The following is a 23,621-nucleotide window of genomic DNA, read 5'->3' on the forward strand; positions in this document are numbered from 1 at the left end:
GTGGATGACTGTGAAGTGGACTCTGCCTGCCCATGTTGGACATTTTACATGAGACATAAGTAAATTTTTCGTTATGTTGAGCCATTGACATTTTGGAGTCCTATGTTACCCTAGCATAACTTAGACTGTACTATTTCATATGGTAGCCACTAGCCAGCCACATGTAATTGTTGAGCATTTAACATGTGGCTAGTCCTAATTGAGGTTGTGCTAAATCTCAAGTATAAATGTAAATGCAAAGTACACATCAGATTTGGAAGTCTAAGTATGTAAAAAGGGTGGAAAATGTCTTAATAATTTTTATATTTTTTGCATTGAAGTACTATTTTGGGTCTCTTGAGTTAAATAAAATACATTCAAATTAATTTCTGTTCTTTTTCTTTTTTCATGAGGGTACTAGAAAATGTAAAGTTATATGTGTGGTTGCACTTGTAGTATTAATATTTATCTTGGATGGTGCTGGACCCATCCTGGTCTAATTCAGTATCCCAGCAGAAATTGGGAATTTGGCTGTCTAGAGAAACTACACCAGTGAGGCTCCAGATTTGGAGTATACAGAAAAATACACTGTAAATGGGGATTAAGCAGAGGTCTGTACACTACACATCAGGTGATGTGTCCTTTCTGTTCTTTGTCCCTTTCTTCACCTATTTGTAGAACACTGGCAGTCAGAAGTGTATACCCTCCATCTAGGAGACTCTTTTTTTTTTAATGTTGTATTTATTTTCAAGAGACAGAGAGAAAGTGCGAGTGGGGGAGGGGCAGAGAGAGAGGGAGACACAGAATTTGAAGCAGGCTCCAGGCTCTGAGCTGTCAGCACAGAGCCCGATGAGGGGCTTGAACCCACAAACCACGAGATCATGACCTGAGCTGAAGTCGGATGCTTAACCGACTGAGCCACCCAGGTGCCCTTGGAGAACTCTTTTTTCTAAGAAACTCAGTGACTCCAGAGAAGAGAGCAACAGAACTGGACATTTGAGGGTCTCCATATCTACACCAGCAGGTGACTGCCCAGTTACCCTGTGGTGAAGCCCACTCGTTAACAAGCCCATCCTGTACCTACAGTGTTGTCCAGTCAGGGTCCCTGTCCTTATGTGAACAGCACCCTGTTGCTACTTACTTTTTTTTAGAGCTGCTTTAGAAAGGTATTTGTACTAAAAAAAAAAAGAAAAGTGTACTAAAAACACCATGTTTCAGAACAATCTACCTGTTTGGGGAAAACTTTTCAATTATACAAAGTTTATACATACATAAAAAATACATGCTAAGATCTTTGCAACTTGATTTTTCCTAGAAAACGATCTTCTTTTTGTCAAATTTGAAATTTATGCTTCAACTCTGGTGCTTCCTTAGATGATTCATGTCATCTCCTAAAAATGATAGCACTTTGTAACATCAGCTTCATAGACTATTACGTGGTTGTTACCCTAGGAATTACTAATAGAGTAATAGTCTCCAGGCACCCATGGATTCTCCTGTGTTTGTGTGCTGCAGCTTCATGTGCACGCTAACTGTGGGGAAGAAGCGATTTTCCCAGCTTCCTCCAGTACTTTCTGTTATGTCATGAGATCGTTAGGTGGCTACTGCTAGTTCTGGCCAATTAGTGAATCCAGTTGCTTTCCGGCATTTTTGCCACTACTCCATACCTCTCTGCCTGTGCCTAATCACCCTTTCGGTTTTGGAAGATGACTTCACTTTATATTTTCTAGAAAAGTTTGAAGGTACCAGATGGAAGTTCTGGTTTTTCTCCATCTCAAAGATCTCTTTTTATGAGTTTTTTTCTTCTCTCTTCTGTTTCACAAGTAGTTTCCCTTTTTCTAAGACGGAGTTCTTATATTCTGAGACCTCCCTTTCCTTGTCTGTCTTTCATCCTTGACAGACTATTTCCGGTTCAATTATAACCCTGATCAAATTCCCTTCAGATTAAAAACAAACCAGCAAAACCTTTCCTTGACACTGCTATTACTGAAGCTATGTGCCATTCTTATAGCCTCCAAACCTCTCAGAATGTTAGTGTGTACCTGAATAGTGCCTTACAAAATTTTTTTTTTTTAATTTTATTTTAGAGAGAGCGCGTGAGTGGGGAAGAGGGGCAGAGGGAAAGGGGGAGAGAGAATCCCAAGCAGGCTCCACGCTCAGTGCGGAGTCCCAAAGCAGGGCTTGATCCCATGACCCTGGGGTCATGACCTGAGCCAAAGTCAAAAGTTGGACACTCAACTGACTGAGTCATCCAGGCACCCTCCCCCCCTTTTTTACATCTTCCCTGCCATTGTCATTTATGCCTTCTACCACTTACCTTGAATTTGTCAGTGACCCATTTAGCAAATTTAGCAGCTTCTTCCATGTTTTGTTACTTGTCCTTTCTGCAGTATGTAAATTTGTCACTATCTTTTTACTTTTTTTTTTTTTTAAAGAACTTCACTTAAAATTGCCTTGCAATATAAAATGTGGAAAATACAGAAAAGTATAAAGAAGATAATTATCCATTGTAATACTACCTCTCGGGGATACCCAATGTTAAATTTGGGGCCATGTCTGTTCCATCTGTTTTTTTAACGTGTATTAAACAAAAGCAGGCTCATACTTTATCTGTTGTTTCTGTGATCTCTGGGTTTTTTTCTATTTTAATATATTGTGAGTATATTTTCAAGCACTTACTCTTCTGCAGTATGAATTACTATTCACACAAACTAACAGTGTTGAGACTGCCCAGGTTGGAATCCTGGCTCCAGGTACTCAGTAGCTGTGTGACCGTAAGCAGGATACTCCTCTGTGTTTCTGTTTCCTCCTCTGGAAAATGAAGATAACATTCTTTTCTCACACCTAGGGTTGTTGTAATAAATGAGATAATACATAAAAAAAAATTCTTGGAGCTTAATAAACGTTAGCTATCGTTACTATAGAATATGAACTTTATTTAGATTATTTTTGTTTTGTTTTGTTTTGCTATCAAGAATGTTGTAAGACCATTGATATAGCTAAATGCACATCATGATTCTTTTGATAGATTTTTATTGGTGAAATAGAAAAATCTCTCTTAGTGAATTTAAATTGCACTTGTCTTGAAGTTCACCCATTTAAAACGTATATTTCAGGGACCCCTGGGTGGCTCAATCGGTTAAGCGTCCAACACTTGATTTCATCTTAGGTCATGATCTCATGGTTCGTGAGTTCGAGTATCGTATGGGGCTCTGTGCTGACAGTGCAGAACATGCTTGGGATTCTGTCTCTGCCCACCGCCCCTCCTCTGCTCGTGCTTGCTCGCTCTCTTTCTCTGAAAATAAGTAAACTTAAAAAAAAATAAAGTGTACACTTCAGTGGCTTTTTATATATTCACAAATGTGTGCAACCATCACTGCAGTCTGTTTTAGAACATTTTCATCACCTCAGAATGAAAGCTCATACCCTTTAGCTGTCACCTCCCTTTCCATAACTTGATTATTTTAATATAGTATTTTATATTTATCCTATTGTTATACATGACCAGTTGTCCAGGGTTTGTCACAGTTTTACTTTTTGTGATTTCAGTTACCTATGGTTAACTGGGGTTGGGAAGCAGATGTCCAGTCAGTAGTAGCCTAATGGTGTCACAACGCCTGCATCATCCACATCACTTCATCTCATCACATAGGCGTTTTATCATCTCACATCACCACAGGAAGGGTAAGACAGAACAGGAAGATACTTTGAGAGAGACCATATTCACGTAACTGTTTTACAGTATATTATTATTGTTCTATTTTATTATTAGTTAACTTGTGTATGTTAAGCTTCATCATAGGAATACACGTCTAAGAAAAAGCATAGTATATAGTGGGTTTGATACTGCCCGTGGTTTCAGGCGTCTACTGGGGGTCTTGGAACACCTTCCCTGCAGAGAAGAAGAAAGGGACTACTGCAGGGTATAGGATTAGAAGTGTACCCTCTGGAGGATGCCTGCCCTGGGTTCAAATTCCATCTCTATTATCTATTACCTGTGTGACTTTGGATGGGTTACTTAACCACTCAGCATCAGTTTCTTATATGTAATGTGGAATTAGTAGAAGTACCTGCCTCATAAGTTTACTTTGAGGATTAAGCTAGATAATAAATGTGTAGAATTTAGCACAGTAATTGGCACCTAGAAGATGTTCAGTAAACCAGAGTTCAGTGAATTTAGAGAACGATGTCTTTGTTCCAGTACTTTTGTTCTTAAGTCAACTAGCAAGTGTTTGATGCTATTAGGCGTTGTTATTGAATATTGAAAGGTGTTTCTGTCAGTGATTCAAATGTTTTGTGTACTTTGCAACGTTTTTATGCATTTTATATTATTACCCCTCATTTAAAATTCTAATTACTTTGAGAGTACAGTTGATTTTTTTATTTGATAGAAAATAATAACAGTCACTTACACTTAGGAAGTACTTCTGTTTCCATGGCACTGTTCTAAGTGCCATACCTATAGTAACTCCTTCGATCGTCGTCTTTCAGATACATGCAGTCATTGTCCCTGTTTTACACATTAGGTACAAATGAGGTTAAGCAACTTTGGATCAAAGTATCATAATGGATAGTGGTGAAGCCAGGATTCTAACCTTGCTACTCAGGCTGGCTGCAGAGGCCATGCTGTTAACCCTGTATTCTCTTTATCTTCTCCTTCTAGAAGAATGGTAGGTAATTTCAAACATTTTGACATCTTGGCTGTTCTGTATTTAGGAGGACTGTGAAGTCTTCAGTGCTTGATTGGAAAGAGAACTAAAATGAGCATTGATGTCTGCTACAGACATGAGCTTCAAGGGTGGTTTTGTATGTGTCATCTGGGTCAGACCATACATTGATTATCCTGCTCTACCCCTCTAGAGTCCAGGCCTCAGGTGGGACAGTGGCCAGGCACAGTGTACCCTCCCTGGGCCCCACTCCTGGCATAATGCCCATTTTAACCTACATACACTACTCCCTCCTTGAATATTGTCAAATCCTGTCAGTCTTTGGCAGGCCAGTTTAAATACAGCCCCCAGTGATCTCTCCCCCTGTGAAACAATGGTCTTTGAAACTTCTCGATAATCATCATGTATGGTGGTATGGCACTATTTGTATTATCATCTTGGTACTATTGTTTGAGTTTTAATACATTTATGGCTGACTCAAGGTGATTAAATGTTGCTTACCAGCAGGAAACTGTGTCTTAAATGTTTTAAAATACACTATCGTGTCCTCAGAAGTCTTACCAAGTGATCTTGTTTTTCTTTCTCTTTGAGTCTCTCTTGCCTGTTAACAATAGATCTATTCTCTGCAATTCAGACCTATCTAACTTCACAAACTTAGTCCCAAAAGTGCATGACGTGTCTTACAAGAAGGTGGTTGGTTAGTCCATAGTCCTGCTGTTGGCTTATGTGCATTATATTGGGATGGGTGCTTCTAATTGTCTGTCTGAAAGTTTTCAAAACCTGTTGTTGCTTCTGTTTGAAATCTTACTTCATTGCCTTGGTTGTTGCTCATCCTGCTTATAAGCTCCTCCCTTAGGCATGTGACTCACTGATTTAAAAGACAGTACTGTTTAGTAATTAACTACCTGCCTCTCATTACATAGAGGTGAGAACTTCAATGCAGGCTTCCCAGCTAAAACTTTCTTCCCTATGTTTTTACCCACCTACGGACATGTAGCAACACTGTCCCACGCCCAGCCTTTGGAGGAAATAGCTGTAGTCCATTTCCCCTCCTGTTGGATGTGATTCCTTTGCATATTCCTGTACAATGATAGATTTTATATGGATGCTGTTAATCAAAAATTATTTTCTGTAATTTCTGGAATATCATTTCTTCAGTCTCCCTGATGCACACATTTGGATGAATGACAGCTGGGTATTTAATGAAGGCAGTTTTGTTTTTAATAAATAATAATTAAGTCAAATATTTTATAACAGATTATTAGATTAAAGTCTGACATAACCAGTACATCCTTGAGGTGATAAGTGTTACCTATTTTCATGAGATGTAATTAGTTGTTTTAGGAAACTACCCATGTTTTAGAGGAATTCATTCTATCCTTTTTACCTTGCTTTAGCAGCCTGAAAAATATGGTATCCATCATTAGGAAACAGATCTGTTTGGAGAAAGAAATTTTAAAACATTCTTCTATTTGCTAAATAGAACATTTGAAAATATGTTCTAACGTATCAGTGTGGCTATCTCTACTTCAGGATCAAATAAAACCTTTGTAAATTTTACATAGTACAATTGATTTGCAGTTCTTTTAAAGCCATATGCCTTCAGGCTGGTTATAGTGCTCTGTGTCAGAAGCACAGCTGTAATTTTTGACCTTTTGAACAAAATGTAATTTTTCATCCTGTTGAACAACTCATAATTTACAATTTCTAGGAAAAAGTTTTAAAATTTGTCGATGGAGGGAGGATCTTTGGGACTTCCTTATAGATCTGTCAGTATTTGATTTTAGTAACTTCTGTCGTACTGACATTGTTTACTAAAATCATGTGTGGAATTAAAACTCGTACCTAATTAAGGGGCTTCTGGGTAGTTCAGTTGGTCAAGCATCCAACTTTGGCTCAGGTCATGGTCTCTTAGTTCCTGTGGTTCTGGGCTGACAGTGTAGAGCCCACTTCAGATCTTCTGTCCCTCGCTCTCTTCCCCTCCCCTGCCAGCTCTCTCTCTCAAAAATAAACGTTAAAAAAAAAACCCTCATAACTGATAAAGTATATATTTTCCCCAATTTTTTTTACTTTAAAAACTTTTAAAATAAAGTTTGAACAAATAGTAAAAACCCATTTTACCAGTTCACTTGCTAATAACCTTTTGCTTCATCTACTTTCTCTGTTTATAAAAACACATATACATTTTTTTTTTACCATTTGAAAGTTATCTGCAAATGTCTTGAAACTTTACCCCTAAATATTTTAGCAAGTGTAAAGGAACAGGTTGTTTTCCTTAAGAGCTACATTATCATAGCTAAGAGATTTAATACCAATATAATATTGTGTAATATACTTCCCTTAAATTTCTTATACTTTCTTTTCAAAAGAGTTCTTTGTAGCTATTTTTATTTATTTGTTTTTTAAGTAGGCTCCACACCAAACATGGGGCTTGAAGTCACACCCTTAGATCAAAAGTCACATGCTCGGGGCGCCTGGGTGGCTCAGTCGGTTAAGCATCCGACTTCAGCTCAGGTCACGATCTTGCGGTCCGTGAGTTCGAGCCCCGCATCGGGCTCTGGGCTGACGGCTCGGAGCCTGGAGACTGCTTCCGATTCTGTGTCTCCCTCTCTCTCTGTGCCTCCCCTGTTCATGCTCTGTCTGTCTCTGTCTTTGTCTCAAAAATAAACGTTAAAAAAAAATTTTTAAAAAGAAAAATTTGTATGCTCTACTGACTGAGCCAGGTGCCCCATTTTGATATTTGATCTAGGAACTAAATAAGGAATATATTTCTCATTTGGTTGTCATATATCTTTAGTTTTCTTTGATTGAGAGTTTCCATTATCACTATTCTACTGCTCCTTATCTCCCGCCCCCCCAGTGGTCTTTTCTGAAATCTTACCTAGTTTTTTTTTTAAATGATTTTTTTAAAATGTTTATTTTTTTTTTTGAGATACAGAGCACAACTGGGGACGGAGCAAGAGAGAGAGAGGGAGACAGACAGAGGATCCGAAATGGGCTCCACACTGACAGCAGAGAGCCTAATGTGGGGCTGGAATCCACAAACCACGAGATCATGACGTGAGCTGAGTTGGACACTTAGCCAACTAAGCCACCCAGGCGCCCCAAGGTTGTTTGTTTTTTTTTTTTTTTTAAGTAGGATATCCCACAATTTGCTGCTTGTATTTTTGTATTTCATGACTAGATTAAAGTTAAATTTTTTTGGAATGAATGCTATATAGATAGCATTGTGTATTTTCCATTGGATTATATCAGGAGAGGAAGTAAATTACTAATAGTCTGTGGTGATTTCACTATATTGTAGCGTAACGCTGTAATTGGTGTTCATAATGTTAATTCTAAATAATGTTTATGCTTTATTGAAAAGTATAAACAATGCCCATTTTTAGAAGAATTGATGGACTCTTAGCAGTCTAAAATCAATTCCTGATGATTCCTCAGAATAGAAATTTTCCTGTTTATATAATGTAGTGAAACTATCCAGAGGAACTTGCCCCGTGGGTGCTTTTACAACTAATAAAATAAATGTTCTGTTGGTAATTTATTATTTTATGGAAATAAATGGGTGATACGTATTTCTTCACTGAGTTAGGTTTACTTGGAAAGGGGAAGAAGATATATCAAGCAATTTAAATGCCCATGTGTACAGTGTGTATTGTGCTAATAAATTATAGAGAAAAATTAAAATGAAAACATAGAGGTGGTTTCCATGCTTCTTTGTGAGGAAGGATAAATTGGAAAAGAATATATGGATAGATCATTATTTGGGGGTTCATCCTGGGGCAGGTGGCTGCATCAAACTTCCTATGTGTGTCACTTTTAGAACAGATGGGTACCCATTGAAATAGCAGTCACTGCTTCCCAGACCCAGAATTTGGTCTAGGAACTGCTGGTTTCTTTAGACTTCTATTATGGGCACTCCTCATTTCTATAGGATACTGGAAACCACTGCAGAATTGAAGTTTTCTAGCTGATTGGAAAGAAGTAATATATCTTGAATAGTCTTTGAACAGTTATTTTGTTCAAAATCTAATTTAAAGCAGAGGTAAAACATTTTTAGGAAATAGAGTTTAAAAATGTTTAATTGCTTAGAAGTAATTCTAGATTCATAGGACATTGCAAAAATAATGAGAAGTCCCTTGTACCCTTCACCTTCCTCCAGTGGTTACTTAATACTATATGATGTACAATACCAAACCAGCAGCTGACATTGGTTCATTTTATATGTATTGTGCTATGCCATTTAAGTATACATGTAGATTTATGTAACCACGTCAGCAACAAGGTACAGATTCTGTCACCGCAAAGATCTCCCTTATGCCACCCACACAGCTGCCCCCATTAGTCTTTTTTCCATCTGTATAATTTTATCATTTTGAGAGTGTTTTATAAATGGAATCCTACATTATGTGACCTTTTGGCACTCAGCCTAATCCTTTGAGATTCACCCAAGTTGTTTTGTGTAACAGTAGTTTATTCCTTTTTATTGCTGCGTATAAGATTCTGTTGTATGGATGTACTATAGTTTAACCATTTACCTTTTGAAGGACATTTTATTTTCTCCAGTTTTGGGCTATTAAAAATAAAGCTGCTACTGACATTCATGTTCATTTCTTTGTAACCAGGAGTGCATTTGGTTACATGTGAGTGTGTATTTCGTTTTTAAAGAATCTTCTAAACCATTTTCCAGAGTGGCTGTTGCATTTTACATTCTCATCAGCAATGTAGGAAGGATTCATTTTCTTCATATTCTTGCCAGAACTTGGTATTGTCCTGTTTTTTATTTTAGTTATTCCAGTGGGTACTTAGTGATCTCAGTGTAGTCTTAATTTGCGTTTCCCTGATGGCTGTTGTTGTCCATATCTTTTCATGTGCTTATTTGCTATCCAAATATCTTCAGTGAAATCTCTCTTCATGTTCTTTGCCCAGTTTCTAGGTGAATTTTTTTTAATGTTGAGTTTTGATATTTCTGGATATATTCTAGATATGGATCTTTTGTCACATCTATGGTTTGCAAGTATATTTTCCTATTCTGTGTCTTGTCTTTTCATCTTTTTAACAGGGTCTTTTGCAGAGCAAACAGTTTAATTTTGATGAATTCAAATTTATCCTTTTTTTTCTTATATAGATCATCCCTTTGGTGTCTCTCTCCGTTCCCACCCTCCACTCCCAATCCCACACAACCATTAATCTGTTTTCTGTCTCTGTGGAATTGCATATTTTGGGTATTTTGTATAAATGGAACCATATAACACATGGCCTTTTGTCTGGCTTCTTTCACTTAGCGTAATATTTTCAGTGTTCATATGTTGTATTGGAATTGATTCTTTTTATGGCTTAATTTATTTTTATGGATAAATAATATTTAGTTGGATGGATATACCACCCTTTGTGTATCTGTTCATGAGTTGATAGACATTTAGGTCGTTTCCACTTTTTTGCCTATATTCCGATGAGTTGGTGTGTACCTTTTCATCTCTACCTTCCTCGTACATGTTGCATGTGTGTGCATACACGTACACACACGCACACACACACACACACTGCTGTTTGTGTGTATAGTTTTATTTTTAATAGTGGAGTGACTCTTTTTATAATTTTTATCACTGCAGGATATTTGGGATATCATTCTATATCAGCACAAATAAATGATTCTCATTCTTTTAAAGGACTGTGTAATGTTCATTGTGGCTATTTAACTGATCCCACCCTGATAAACACTTAGGTGAGATTGGATGGTTTTCTGTTTTTCTTTCTTATGTAACCAGCTTTAACCATACTTACACAAGGGTCTTTGTGGTGCAGAGCTCATTTTGCCTACTTTGGGATTTTTCTTTTTCCTGTCATTTTTCATCAATCATTTATTCAAAAATACATGGATTATCTCCTTTGTGCTGGTCACTGGACTGTGCTTAAAACACAGGGAACACAAGTATTAGTAAAATGCAATTGCTGTACACAGGGGTTATCTTAATAAGTAAGACATACCTTTAAATAGATCATCAGAATTCAGTGTGCTAAGCACTACAGTGTGTTATTACCAGACTCAGCAAGTTAGCAACACGTAGGGAGTGGAGAGGATTCAATGAAAGGAGGTATTTGAGATGGATCTTTGTGAGGACAAATGGAAGTTCACTTGGCAAAATATAAAGATAACATTTTGATTTTTGAATTAGAATAGCAAGTTCAAAGAAAGGGAGAAGCATTAAATAACTGGGCATATTTAGGAAATAGCAAATAGTTTAATAATGACCAGCAGGAGGCTTTTTGGCAGAGATTATAGTAGAAGATAAAGCAGGTTAAATAGATGGAAAGCAGATTATAGCAGTCTATAGATAGCCTTCTAAAGATTTTGGCCTTCATTTTATACACAAGTGGAAATTGTTGAAAAATTTTAAAGCACACTTGTATTTTTTTATTTATAGTAAAATTTTAGAGTTGTGCTGTAAATATTTTAGAATATTTCATCACTGCTCCAAATTTCCCACTTCTACCCCTTGCTTTAGGTAACCACTGCTTTGGTCTGATTGTCTAAATTTGCCTTTTCTAAATATTTCGTATGCATGGAATCATATGATACATGGTATTTTGCAACTGGCTTCATTTACTTAGCATGTGTTTGAGGTACATTCGAGTTGTAACATGTGCCAGTACTTTATTACCTGATAGTATTCCATTGTTTGATTATGCCACACTTTATCCATTCACCAGTTGATGGACCTTTGGGTTGTTTTCACTTTTGGCTATTATGAATAATACTGCTGAGAACATTTGTGTATAAGTCTTTGTATAGACACACATTTTCATATCTCTTGGGTATTTCCATAGAGGGAATTTTGGATTATATAGTGAGTTTATGTTTAACTTTTCAAGAAATTGCTGAACGGTTCTTCCAAGCGGTTGCATCATTTTATAGCAGTGTGTGAGAGTTCCAGTTTCTCCATGTCCTTACCAACACTTGGTATTGTCTGTCTTTTTTATTATGACCATTCTGGTGGGTATGTAGTGGTTTCTATTATAGTTTTAATTTTTATTTTCCTGATAACTTATGGTGTTTACAATCTTTTCAAGAAGCACAGTTGTATTTTAGAAACAAAGGTACAGTGAAGGAGGTAAGAATGAAGGCAGGCTGCAGTGAAAGATGAGAGCCTCTACTAGGTGTGTATAGATATAAAGGAGACAGATTTTAAAGATGTATCAGAATGGGCAGCATTTCTTAATTACCTCAATATAATAGATGAAGCAGAGGGAGATGAGATTAGTGCTTCCTAGATTTCCAACTTTGACAGTTGGGTAGGTGGTGGTGCTGCTGTTAGCCATGCAAGTGAATATGAGTGCATAAACAATTTTTGTGCTGGTAGATGATGGCTTTTATATTACTTCTGTTCTCTTAATGTGCCACTGGAATAACTATTTAATATTTAGTACTTTGGAAATTTGTATTAGTTCAAGAGAAGGATCTGGATTGAGATATAATTTATTTTTTTTTTATTTTTTTTTTAATTTTTTTTTAAATTTTTTTTCAACATTTTTTATTTATTTTTGGGACAGAGAGAGACAGAGCATGAATGGGGGAGGGGCAGAGAGAGAGGGAGACACAGAATCGGAAACAGGCTCCAGGCTCCGAGCCATCAGCCCAGAGCCTGACGCGGGGCTCGAACTCACGGACTGCGAGATCATGACCTGGTTGAAGTCGGACGCTTAACCGACTGCGCCACCCAGGCGCCCCTAAATTTTTTTTAATGTTTATTTATTTTTGAGACAGAGACAGAGCATGAACAGGGAGAGAGAGACAGAGCATGAACAGGGGAGGGTCAGAGAGAGGGAGACACAGAATCTGAAACAGGCTCCAGGCTCTGAGTTGTCAGCACAGAGCCCGATGCGGGGCTCGAACTCACGGACTGCGAGATCATGACCTGAGCCCAAGTCGGCCGCTTAACCAACTGAGCCACCCAGGCGCCCCAGGATTGAGATATAATTTAGATGAGTTATCATTGTATAAATAAAAGTTGAATTCATGAAAGTAAATGGCGTATTGGCTTCTAAATCACTGTATTTGCTGGGTTACTTTTGGTAATTGAAAACTGGTTAAACAATAAAAAGATTTAATATAATAAAAAGATCCAACCTAGTTAAAACATTCAAGCATTATAGCATCACCAAGGACCCAGATTCTTTCTGTCTTTTGATGCAGCCATTCTTTTTTTTTTAATAATTTATTTTTTAATTTACATCCAAGTTAGTTAGCATGTAGTGCACCAATGATTTCAGGAGTAGATTCCTTAATGTTCCCTTACCTATTTAGCCCATCTGCTCTCCCACAACCCCTTCAACAACCCTCTGTTTGTTCTGTATATTTAAGAGTCTCTTATGTTTTGTCCTTCTCCCCATTTTTATATTATTTTTGCTTCCCTTCTCTTATGTTCATCTATTTTGTCTCTTAAAGTCCTCCTACGAGTGAAGTCATATGATATTTGTCTCTCTCTGGCTGTCTAATTTCACTTAGCATGATACCCTCTAGTTCCATCCACGCAGTTGGAAATGGCAAGATTTCATTCTTTTTGATTGCTGAGTAATATTCCATTGTATACATATATCACATCTTCTTTATCCATTCATCCATTGATGGACATTTGGGCTCTTTCCATACTTTGGCTATTGTTGATAGTGCTGCTGTAAACATTGGGGTGCATGTGCCCCTTCGAAACAGCATACTTGTATCCCTTGGATAAATACCTAGTAGTGTAATTGCTGGGTGTAGGGTAGTTCTATTTTTAATTTTTTGAGGAACCTCCATAGTGTTTTCCAGAGTGGCTGCACCAGTTTGCATTCCCACCAACGATGCAAAAGAGATCCCCTTTCTCTGCATCTTTGCCAACATCTGTTGTTGCCTGAGTTGTTAATGTTAGCCATTCTGACAGATGTGAGGTGGTATCTCATTATGGTTTTGATTTGTATTTCCCTGATGATTAGTGATGTTGAACATTTTTTCATGTGTTGGTAGGGCATCTGGATGTCTTCTTTGGAGAAGTGTCTATGTCTTTTGCCCATTTCTTTACTGGATTATTTGTTTTTTGGGTGTTGAGTTTGATAAGTTCTTTCTAGATTTTGGATACTAACCCTTTATTTGAAATGTTGTTTGCAAATATCTTCTCCCATTCCATTTGTTGCCTTTTAGTTTTGCTGATTGTTTCCTTAGCTGTGCAGAAGCTTCATTATTTGTTGGGTTGTCTTCTTAGGCCATCTCTTTCCTTATGGTCCTAAGATAGCTGCCTCATTCTGCTTGACAAACTCAAACCCAGAGTTGCCTGGAAAAAAAGGTTGGGGGATGGAAGGGGTTTTCACCCAAGTGTCTTTTTTTCATCATCCAGAAGCTCCCCAGCAATTTAGTCTCTTGTCTTACTGGCAAGGAGAATGGAAATTGCCACAATTGGCTTAGACCAGAGCTTTCCAAGCCTGGTGTTGAGAATCTTTTTCACATATCTTTTGGAAGGAGCTTTTCTCCCCTTGCCTTTTGGTTATCTGATATAATTAAGATAGGTAAGGTTTTCTAGACAGGCTGGTTTCATATCATTGAGTTGTTGCTATTTAGTACTTCAGATCAGCTAGTATTTGTTGAAATCCTACTCTGTGTCATCAACTGTGCTAGATTCTAGAATACAACAGTGAATAAAAGCTTAGAGTTTGGTATGGAAGTATGCTTAAGCAGAAGAGTGCTACATAGAATCGTGCACTGTAGTTCATTTGTATTGTGGGTTTAATACTGCTGTTTAAATCTTTGCTTTTATGGGAAAGGCATGTTAAGTTGTAAAATCATGCTTATATTCAATTTGTAAGTGATGTTTTAGAACACAACCCGTCCATAAGTTGACCCTTCCTTTCTGTGTTATGTGGTACTAACCTGCTTTATTATAGAAGTGCTTGATAGGGGCGCCTGGGTGGCTTAGTTAAGCATTCAACTCTTGATTTTGGCTCACGTCATGATCTCATGGTTGTGAAATCAAGCGCCATGGTCAGGCTCCATGCTGGGAGTGGAGACTGCTTGGGATTCTCTCCCTCTTCCTCTCCCCTGCTCTCACGATCTCTCTCTTCTCTCTCTCTCTCTCTCTCAAAAAAAAAATAATAAAAAAATAATAATAATAATAATGCATGATAAACCTAAATTACACTGCTCATTTGAGTTACTTATAGCTAAAACTGTATTGTATTTTTCTGAAGCATGATGTTGGAATTTTCCAGTTAATGTACCAAAGGTTGTAATATTAATGCATTTAGTTTAAGAGCCCAGCTGGAATGTTTTGTCAAATATTATTTTGTAGTTTGGTTCTGATTTTTTAAAACGGTTATAAGAATGCAGTGATAGTGTTAACAGCAATATTTGTCCAACATTTGGGGTACTTTTTATGGTGCTTGGAGAGGAGAAATGAAGATGAGAAGGAGAGGATTTGGAGTGGTAGAAAGAAAAAATATGCTGTCAGTATTGCTGATTTTGTGAAGACTAGGAAATGACCACTTTTTGACATTTTGTACAAACTCAAAAGTAATCTTAAATTTTGTCTTATGAGTATATTTATCAAAAGCATATGTACACTATTATTTCTGTAAAGCAAATCTTACATAGGAGTGAATGGTCGATGTCCTAAAACGTCGGAGTCAAAGATGACTATAATATCCTTAGTTCGTGTTTGTCACTGATGGGTTATGTATGGTTAGTGATCTTTTAAGTACCCCAGTGGTTTATTTATTTTTTAAACATTTATCTAATTCTCTTTAGAGAGAGAGCATGCGAGAGACAGCGAGCTCGTGAGCAGGAGAGAGACAGAAGATAAGGGAGAAAGAGAGAATCCCAAACAGGCTCTGTGCTATCAGTGCAGAGTCCGACTTGGAGCTCGATCCTCCCACCGTGGGATCATGACCTGAGCTGAAATCGAGTCAGCCACTCAACCGATTCAGCCACCCAGGTGCCCAGTACCCCAGTGGTTTAAAGTTTAACAACTTTTGGGGTGCCTAGGTGGCTCAGTCGGTTAAGCGTCTGACTAGATTTCAGCTCAGGTCATGATCTCCTGGTTTCATGAGTTCAAGTCCCACATCACTTTCAGCCCTGACAGTGTAGAGCCTGCTTGGGAATCTCTTTCTCCTTCTCTTTCTGCTCCTCCCCTAATCATGCTGTCTCTGTCTCTCTCAAAATAATTTTTTAAAAAGTTTAACAACTTTAATAATTTTGAGAACCGTGAGGGATCTGTACATTTTGGTGGCAAATAAAGGTATTTTGTAAAGATAATATGGGATTAAAATGCACTTTTCACATTTGTTTGCCCATATTTACCAACTTTGAAATTCTAACATTAGCTCAATCATAAAACATTAGAATATATCTAGAAAGGTTTGTTTTTCACTTATTCTAACATTAAGAAGCTCTGATGTGTTTTTAAAAGAATTATTTTTTCTTCAATGTGTTTTCCAGCACTAACAGGCTTGAAAATTTCAGACACAAAATTTTTGATGAAAGTATTATCATACTTGTTTAGTATTCAGTTTTGACTGGATCTTTGTGGTTGTTAAACCCAAGTTCATAGTGCTAAAAGCCTGTGGTATATTACCGTGTAAGTTAAGTGATCAAAGCTGCACATGTTTACTGATCTCTGCTTATAGGACTGTAGCAAAGGTTAGGGAAAGCTTTAGTTTATTCACACAGTTTTAGTTTGTAAAAAGTGATTTGCAGACCTGTACTGTGAAGCATATCCTGTCCTTTGATTAATCTTTTATTTACCTCTTAGTAGTAAGGTCACATTTACTTGGTTTTCATTAGTTGGTCTTAGATTCAATCTTTAGACAGTTATATTTTTTTGTCATTTATTTCTGCATTGAGAGGATGGAGGGAGGATAGAAAATTCAGGCAGGATCTTGGACTTTGAAGGTGGCATATTTCCAGATTCTTTAATTATGTATTTTTCTTTTTATTAACTTTAGACTTAGCCTAAAGCTTCAGTTATTTTTTTTCACACCAAGGAAATGGTGTTGTAATAAGTAGTGCTGTAATAAACAATGGTGGGTAAGTGGTTCACATGTTAATTTTATTTGATCCATTGGAAATAACCTGGTAGAATTAGAATCAAGCCATGTATTTTTAAACATAGTCATTTTGATGGATTGTTTTAACCTTTAGGAGAATAGGTTAATCTGAGCTTTGCTTAATATAAGTGATTGCCTTCCCTCTTTTCTTCCACACACACCATTTGGGAAGAATGGAGTTGTTGGCAAAGAGGGGCTTTCGAGGAAAATATTTGTCATTTCTAAAATGGAAATACAATGCATTTATTTTTTGATTATATAAGGGAAATTTTTTAAGACTGTGAACATCTCAGAAAAACAAAATCCTAAACAGTGTATCTCCATTCCTGCCCTCTTTTCTCTAACTGATATTCTAAGAGTTGTATAGTCCTGTCAGTACCCTGAAAAATGTTAGGGACCAGTTAAGTTGTAGGTAACCAGTGCATTGTGAAGACAGTAAAAGCTCTTAAATGCAGACAAAGCATTGCTAATTGCTTTCAGGGTCAGTCTGTCTTTAGTTGGACCATGAAAGATTTAGCATGGTCCTATGGCAGCCTGTCTGCTGAGTGGAGACTCTTGTCTTTAAGAAAGCCTGCTATCTGATATGCTAGACAGTTTCAGGTTGCCCAGTTTACATGAATTCAGTCATTATTGCCAAGAGTATTAAACCTCAGTGTGACACAAATGATACTTCTAAATGCACTTGAAGACAAAGGCATTTTGACCTTGCAGTGGGACATAGGTAGTGTTCATGCAGCTTAAAATTTTTCCTTTTACAATATGAAACAGAATACCTTGCTATTTGAAGTTTCAGTTAAAAGATACATTCAACAAAATTATTTGCAAGATCTCTAAGTAAACAACACACTTCTTTAAATAGATTTAAATTTTTCATTGTTTCCCTCTTCCAGATTTGTGAATTTTGTCTCTTAAGGCAGCAGGGGAACTGAATGTCAGGGGTCACATAGTTGTAACCCATCCCCTGGGCTTAGACCAAGCGATGCGATTCACTCCTGACCCCTCCAGTTCCTGATATTCTAGGGGAAAGCTTGACTGAAATGAAAACTGCTTACAGAGATTTTGTGATAAAAGTGAAAATAGGGATATTAGCTGGGTGGTCAAATATAGTTTTTTGCCGAAGTAGGGGTTTGAATGTTGTAGAATTATAGATTTTAGTGTTGCTTCTAGCTGCTCCTGCTTTTCCAGTTTAAGATGTGATTTTTTTTTTCAAAAGTCTAAGCTGATACAGAAATTTTACACGTGAGTAACTTTTTCCACAGAACTGCTATTATCTTTGCAAAGTTGAAAATATGCAAAATGGGAAACTTCTTTGGGCAGAGGTTGGGAAAATGGTAAAGCAATAGGTTAAAGTACTTTAGAATTTTCATTGACTTTACATTGAAAATGTATAGTTTTACACAGGACCTAGTTTTAGTATTGCTTCTCTATGTTTCTTTTAGTCTAAATAAGTTCTTTTTTTTTTTAACAGATTTATGAAAATATGCATCAGTTTAATACTGTCTTGGAATTCATGAGATGGAAGCATAGGTCAAAGCTGTTTGGAGAAAATTGGAAGTACAGTTTTATCTAGCCACATCTCTGAGGTAAGAAAAAGACTTTTAAGAAAATAATTAGAATTATATGAAAATTCTCATTTTCTTAACAGTTGAAAATAGTCCTTCTGTATCAACAGTAATTTCTGACTGGATGTTGGAAAGAGATGATGATGCCCATGCATTCTGTCTGGATAGTACGGATAATGTTGGGCAGCATCCATAGCAAATATAAGTAATTTTTCAAATCTAAGTTTCCTGAGTTTATTTATTTTTAAAGTTTATTTTTATTTATTTTGAGCTAGAGATAGAGAGCAAGTGGGGGAGGGTCAGAGAGAGAGGGAGACAGAATCCCAAGCAGGCTCCATGCCCTCAGCACAGAACCCCAAGTGGGGCTCAAACTCACAAACTGTGAGCTTATGACCTGAGCTGAAATCAAGAGTCAGACATTTAACTGACTGAGCCACCCAGGCACCCTAAGTTTTCTAAGCTTAAGGAAACATTAAAATTAATGTTTTATTGTCTTACTGGTCTCTTCATTTTGTCATTTGTTTACATACAACAAATATTTTTGTACATCATGTTTCAAGTCTTAGCATATTGTAAGGGAGATACCATAAAAAAAGCAAAGTATTGCCTTTTTTATTCTTTTTGTTTGTTTCTTTAGAGAGACAGAGAGAGAGCACATGTGCATGGGATAGGGGCAGAGAATGAGAGAGAATCCCAAGCAGGCTCTATGCTCAGTGTGGAGCCTGACGAGGGGCTTGATCCCACAAACCTCAAGATCATGACTGAGCTGAAATCAAGAGTTGGATGCTCAACCGACTGAGTGACCCAGGCATCCCTATTCTTATTTTTAAAAATTAATTTTTTTAAGGTATTGCGTTTTTTAAAAGAGCAGTTTTTAAAGAAAAAAATACCGTTCTGTTCATATTACATCTTTTGCTATAGTTTTAAATGCTAAGCAAGATTTAGTAAAAAATGTTTACAATATTCCTTCAGGTATAATTCTGACACTGTTACTGAAGGATGTATCTTATTTTAATGGAGTTACTGCTCAGTGAATTGGGATCAATGAAGAAATTTATGAAGCAGAATTTGATGGTTTCATGTTAACAAATAACCATCAGTATGGTAATGTCCTTAGAGAAATACCTTTCAGTGAGGTAATAAGTTACCTCATAATATAAAACTAGCTAGTTTTGGTGCTTTTATTAAAGTTCTTTTCAGCTCTTAGTTGATGACTGATTTAGGACTTTGCAATATTTAGAAATATTCCAACATTTTATATTGAAAATTAAGTACTCACTGTTTTGTGATTATACATTGTGTAACTGGAAAACATTACATTATTGAGGAAGGAAAGCATTCACATTAAGAAAAGGCTTTGTGATTAAGCTCTTATCAAGTTTTCTCTTTTTAAAAAAATTTTTAGTGTTTTTTTTTTGAGAGAGAGAGATACCTGACCTGAAGTTGGTTGTTTAACTGACTGAGCCATCCAGGCACCCCTCAAGTTTTCTCTTTAACATAAATCTAGTTAAGCTCTCAAATTAATATTTTTACTATTAAAATGTATATTAAAGGTGTTTTTAATGTTTATTTATTTTTGAGCGAGAGCAAGAGCATGAGAGGGAGAGGGGCAGAGAAAGAGGAGTACAGAGGATCCCGAGCCTGCTCTGCGCTGACAGGGAGCCCAGTGCAGGGCTTGAACCCATGAACTGTGAGATCATGACCTGAGCTGAAGTCCAACTCTCAACTGACTGAGCCACCCAGGCACCCCAAAAAATATATATATTTTGAAGATCCCTCTATCATTCTTACCTCACAATAGTGACAACAGTGTTTCTCAAAGTATGGAATGTGTGCTGCCAGTACTGTTCAGAATGATTTTAGGTCTTAACACAGGTGAATTTTTAAAAATATTTTCAGGGGTGCCTGGGTAGCTCAGTCAGTTAAGCGTCCGACTTTGGCTCAGGTCATGGTCTATACTGACAGCTCAGAGCCTGGAGCCTGCTTTGGATTGTAATGTCTCTTTCTCTGACCCTCCCATGCTCACATGCATGCCTGCACACACACTTTCTTTCTCTCTCAAAAATAAACATCAAAAATAAATAAGTAAATGAAAATATTTTCAGAGTTTTATATTTATTTTGATAACTTCCGATTCATAACAAGTACTGTCGACTTTTCCATGTAATATTGTGACAGTATGTTCGGACTGTGACTCAGAAACTCAAGTTAATCATATCTTACATTTACAGGAGTAAAATTACTTTGTTCTTTATAAGGTCCCTCAATTGATTTATTTTATTTACTTTCTTCTTGATCTCCACTCTCCTTTTGTCTCCTCCTGCCATAGGAAAGCAGTCTCATTTGTTTGCTATATGTCTTTGAATATGTCTTTGGTGTGTGTGTATGTATGTATTTAATTGACTTAGGTTTGGCTACATATAGTCTGCCCCTTTTTTTCCAGTTTTCTTCACCACTAGAAAGTTAAAATCTCTTTGTTGCTCTGTATATGCTTGCTCACTGGTATTTACATTTAGGATCCCATAGTGTATTGCACCCTATTCTGCTGCTTTAAAGAGGCAATACACTCTTGTTAAAGTGCAGGCTGTGGAGCCACATTGTTTTAGTTTGAGTCCTGACTGCACCACTTCTTAGTTTGGGCTCCTTTGAAAGTAGAGCCTGAGAAGAGGACTTACGACTAGGTAGTTTATTTGCGAGGTGATCCAAAGAAGCAGAAATGGGAGAAAGGGAAAGGTGAGAGAAGTTACATAAAGTGTGGTAAGGAGCTGGTTATCACTATGGGCAATCCTGGGGACCCTCGGAATGCGCCGTAGTATTGTCCCATCAAAGGACAGGGAGCTTGGACATTTATCCACTGACTTTCATCATCTTTTTTTTTTTTTTTTTTGAGGTTTTTGTTATTTGAGGAATCTCTACACCCAACAAGGGGCTGTAACTTATGACCCTGAGATCAAGAATCAGATGCTCTTCTGACCTAGCAAGCCCGGTGCCCCAATGACTTTTCATCTTCTGTTAGTTGAAGATTGCTCCTGGAGCTTTAACTCTAGCGTTTGTATGGCTGTGCCTGCATATTGCTGAGCAGTCTTCTTTAAGTTTGGAGAAAACCCTAAGGAGCAAAACAGCAGTGCCTTGGCTTATACTTGGTATCAGATGCTGTCAGGCAGTGCATAGAGCTGTCCACCATAGCTATAATGAGGCCGGTAGGGTAAGGGGATGTGTTGCCAGCACCACAAGTGTTTGCTATAGCCTGTTTTTATTTCTCAGATTGCCTCATGTTCCATTAAGCCCACTTTGTCTGCTTCAAATTGGAGGCTGGTTGTAATCGCTAAAAGAAATCTCCAAAACAAGAAGGTTAGTGGACCAAGCTGTAATCCCCAATCCTGTAGCTGATCCTGAGGCCATAATTGATACTCCTCATGAGGTGATCTGTAAACCTTGGGATAGTGGTGCTGGCGGGACGATAGGAAGACAAACGCATATCTGGAGTGTCAGTTCTATACCCACATGTGTCAGTGGCAGTGATTAGGCCACCTTCAGTAAGGAAGAACCCATGCTGTTAGGCCTGTGGAAAGCCTTCCTGTCTGTCACTGTGGCTCCTCCATTCATGACCCTGTTGGTCAAGCATTGAGGTGGCCCAGAGCAAAAGCTCACTGCAGTCAAGTGACAAGTTATTCCATCTATAGTTGGGAATGTAGTTAAATGCACCTCATTGTTAAATGCACCAAAGCATTGTTGGTGTTTTGTGGTGGGCATTAACGTAAGATATAAAGGTTGGCACTTTGGGCTCTTCTCCAGGTTCCTTCTCTTTTATTTTCCACTTTTGCTCCTTCCATCACCCTACCCAATCAGCCATACCATTCACCACTCCTAAGGAGTCCATGTTTTTTCTTGTTTGGTCACTTCTCTCTTTGCCATGCCCACTGAGAGAATTTCTGCCTCCTCATTGTCTTCAGAGTCATCCAAGTAGGGCTGTAGAGCAGTAGTCATTTTTTATCTGTCTTTGTCAGCCAGGACCCAGGTTTTTCTTTTTTGTCATTGGTTACCAGGAACCCACCATAAAGTTGTTGGTGTGAGCATAAGTAAAGACATCTGTTGTGATAAGAGTAGGTGACATGAGGTTCTGGACTTGTATTTACTAGTGCCCTCTCCCACTGCCTAGGTACTATTACAAAAATACCATTTCTATCATATAATAGCTTGCTGCTTCACCTGACCTTGTGAATCATGGATGGGTAGCTCTGGTCACTAAATCCTTGATGTTCCATGGTTGGGTTCTCTACTGGGGCCCAATGGCATGCCAGGAGCTACAGTTTTCATACAGTGTTATGAAGTCATATCCTTGCGTCAGAAAATCTAGGGGTCTGTGCTCCAACTCTCCTATTGGAACTTGTCAGAGAATCTACCACAGATTATTTCTTGTACCTTTGAGTCTGAGCATCAGGGCAGCTTGTATTGGAGCTTGATCTGCTGAGAGCCTCTTCTCCTCTGCATCCTAATCAAAACTGGCAGCCTTCTATGTCACCCCAAAATTTTAAAAAAGTTTGTTAATGTACAGTCATCTTCCACTGAGCATTAATTCTCAATTAGGATATAAAAGGATTCACCAAAGATGGAGTTCCTCAAGGGAAGGTGCAGGACAAAGGTCATGATAAGGAATGCAAAGTACCCTTCTCAATGGGTCCTGTTCAGTGGCTCTTCAGTGGTTGTGGAGCTGTTCATGTTTGAGTTACTTAGGAGAAAAGCAGTAACTGATAAGCACATCAACTGCCCGCACTATAGAAACCCAGGGATGCTCCCCTTTCTTCACATTGACACATTGTCGTCGTAATGGTGGTATCCTCTTTGAGCTGCTGTGACAGTGTCTTTGGGGCTGCAGTCCTGCATCGGTGTCCTTTTTGGCAGCTCCGGTACTTGGACATCCCTGAGTGTTCTTCTTTACTGAGAGGACAGACACCATCCTGGGGTCTCGTGTGTGCACTGTCACCCACTGTCTTCTGTTAGCTCTGCCTAAGTAGAAGCCACCTGTTCTCATTTTGAGCTTAGCCTTTCCTCTGGTTGCAGAGTTCCTTTTAAAACAAACTGCATTTTATTTTGCGCCCACTTATGGGGGTCTTGGGTTCCCTAAGCACTCATTTAGTTCTGGCTGTAGGTATCTGTTCATTGGCAAACCAGTCAGCATGGGAAGGCAGAATTTTTTCTGTCCTGTTGACTGATAACAGAGGAGTCAACAAATTGTTAGTGATTTCTTGGCACTCTGGGAGGAGTCCTCAGTGCTTCCAGGCACCGGCAGCTGGGAGATTCTTTAGCAAGGTAGCAGATCTGTTAGATCTAGCAGCTTTTT

At 37.8% G+C, this 23,621-nt stretch overlaps 1 protein-coding gene across 2 annotated transcripts in view; it reads left to right on the forward strand.

Annotated features, from left to right (window-relative positions):
* BMPR1A (bone morphogenetic protein receptor type 1A) overlaps positions 1-23,621 on the forward strand; it is a 137,693-nt gene that overhangs the window by 60,415 nt on the left and 53,657 nt on the right. For both annotated transcript variants that reach the window (XM_058696913.1, XM_058696914.1), the window contains exon 2: positions 18,187-18,301. The gene's annotated coding sequence lies outside the window, so the exon portion shown is untranslated. The remainder of the gene's footprint in view (positions 1-18,186; positions 18,302-23,621) is intronic.

The sequence above is a fragment of the Neofelis nebulosa genome, chromosome 13 (genome assembly GCF_028018385.1).
Source record: "Neofelis nebulosa isolate mNeoNeb1 chromosome 13, mNeoNeb1.pri, whole genome shotgun sequence".
In the NCBI taxonomy this organism is placed as follows: domain Eukaryota; kingdom Metazoa; phylum Chordata; class Mammalia; order Carnivora; family Felidae; genus Neofelis; species Neofelis nebulosa.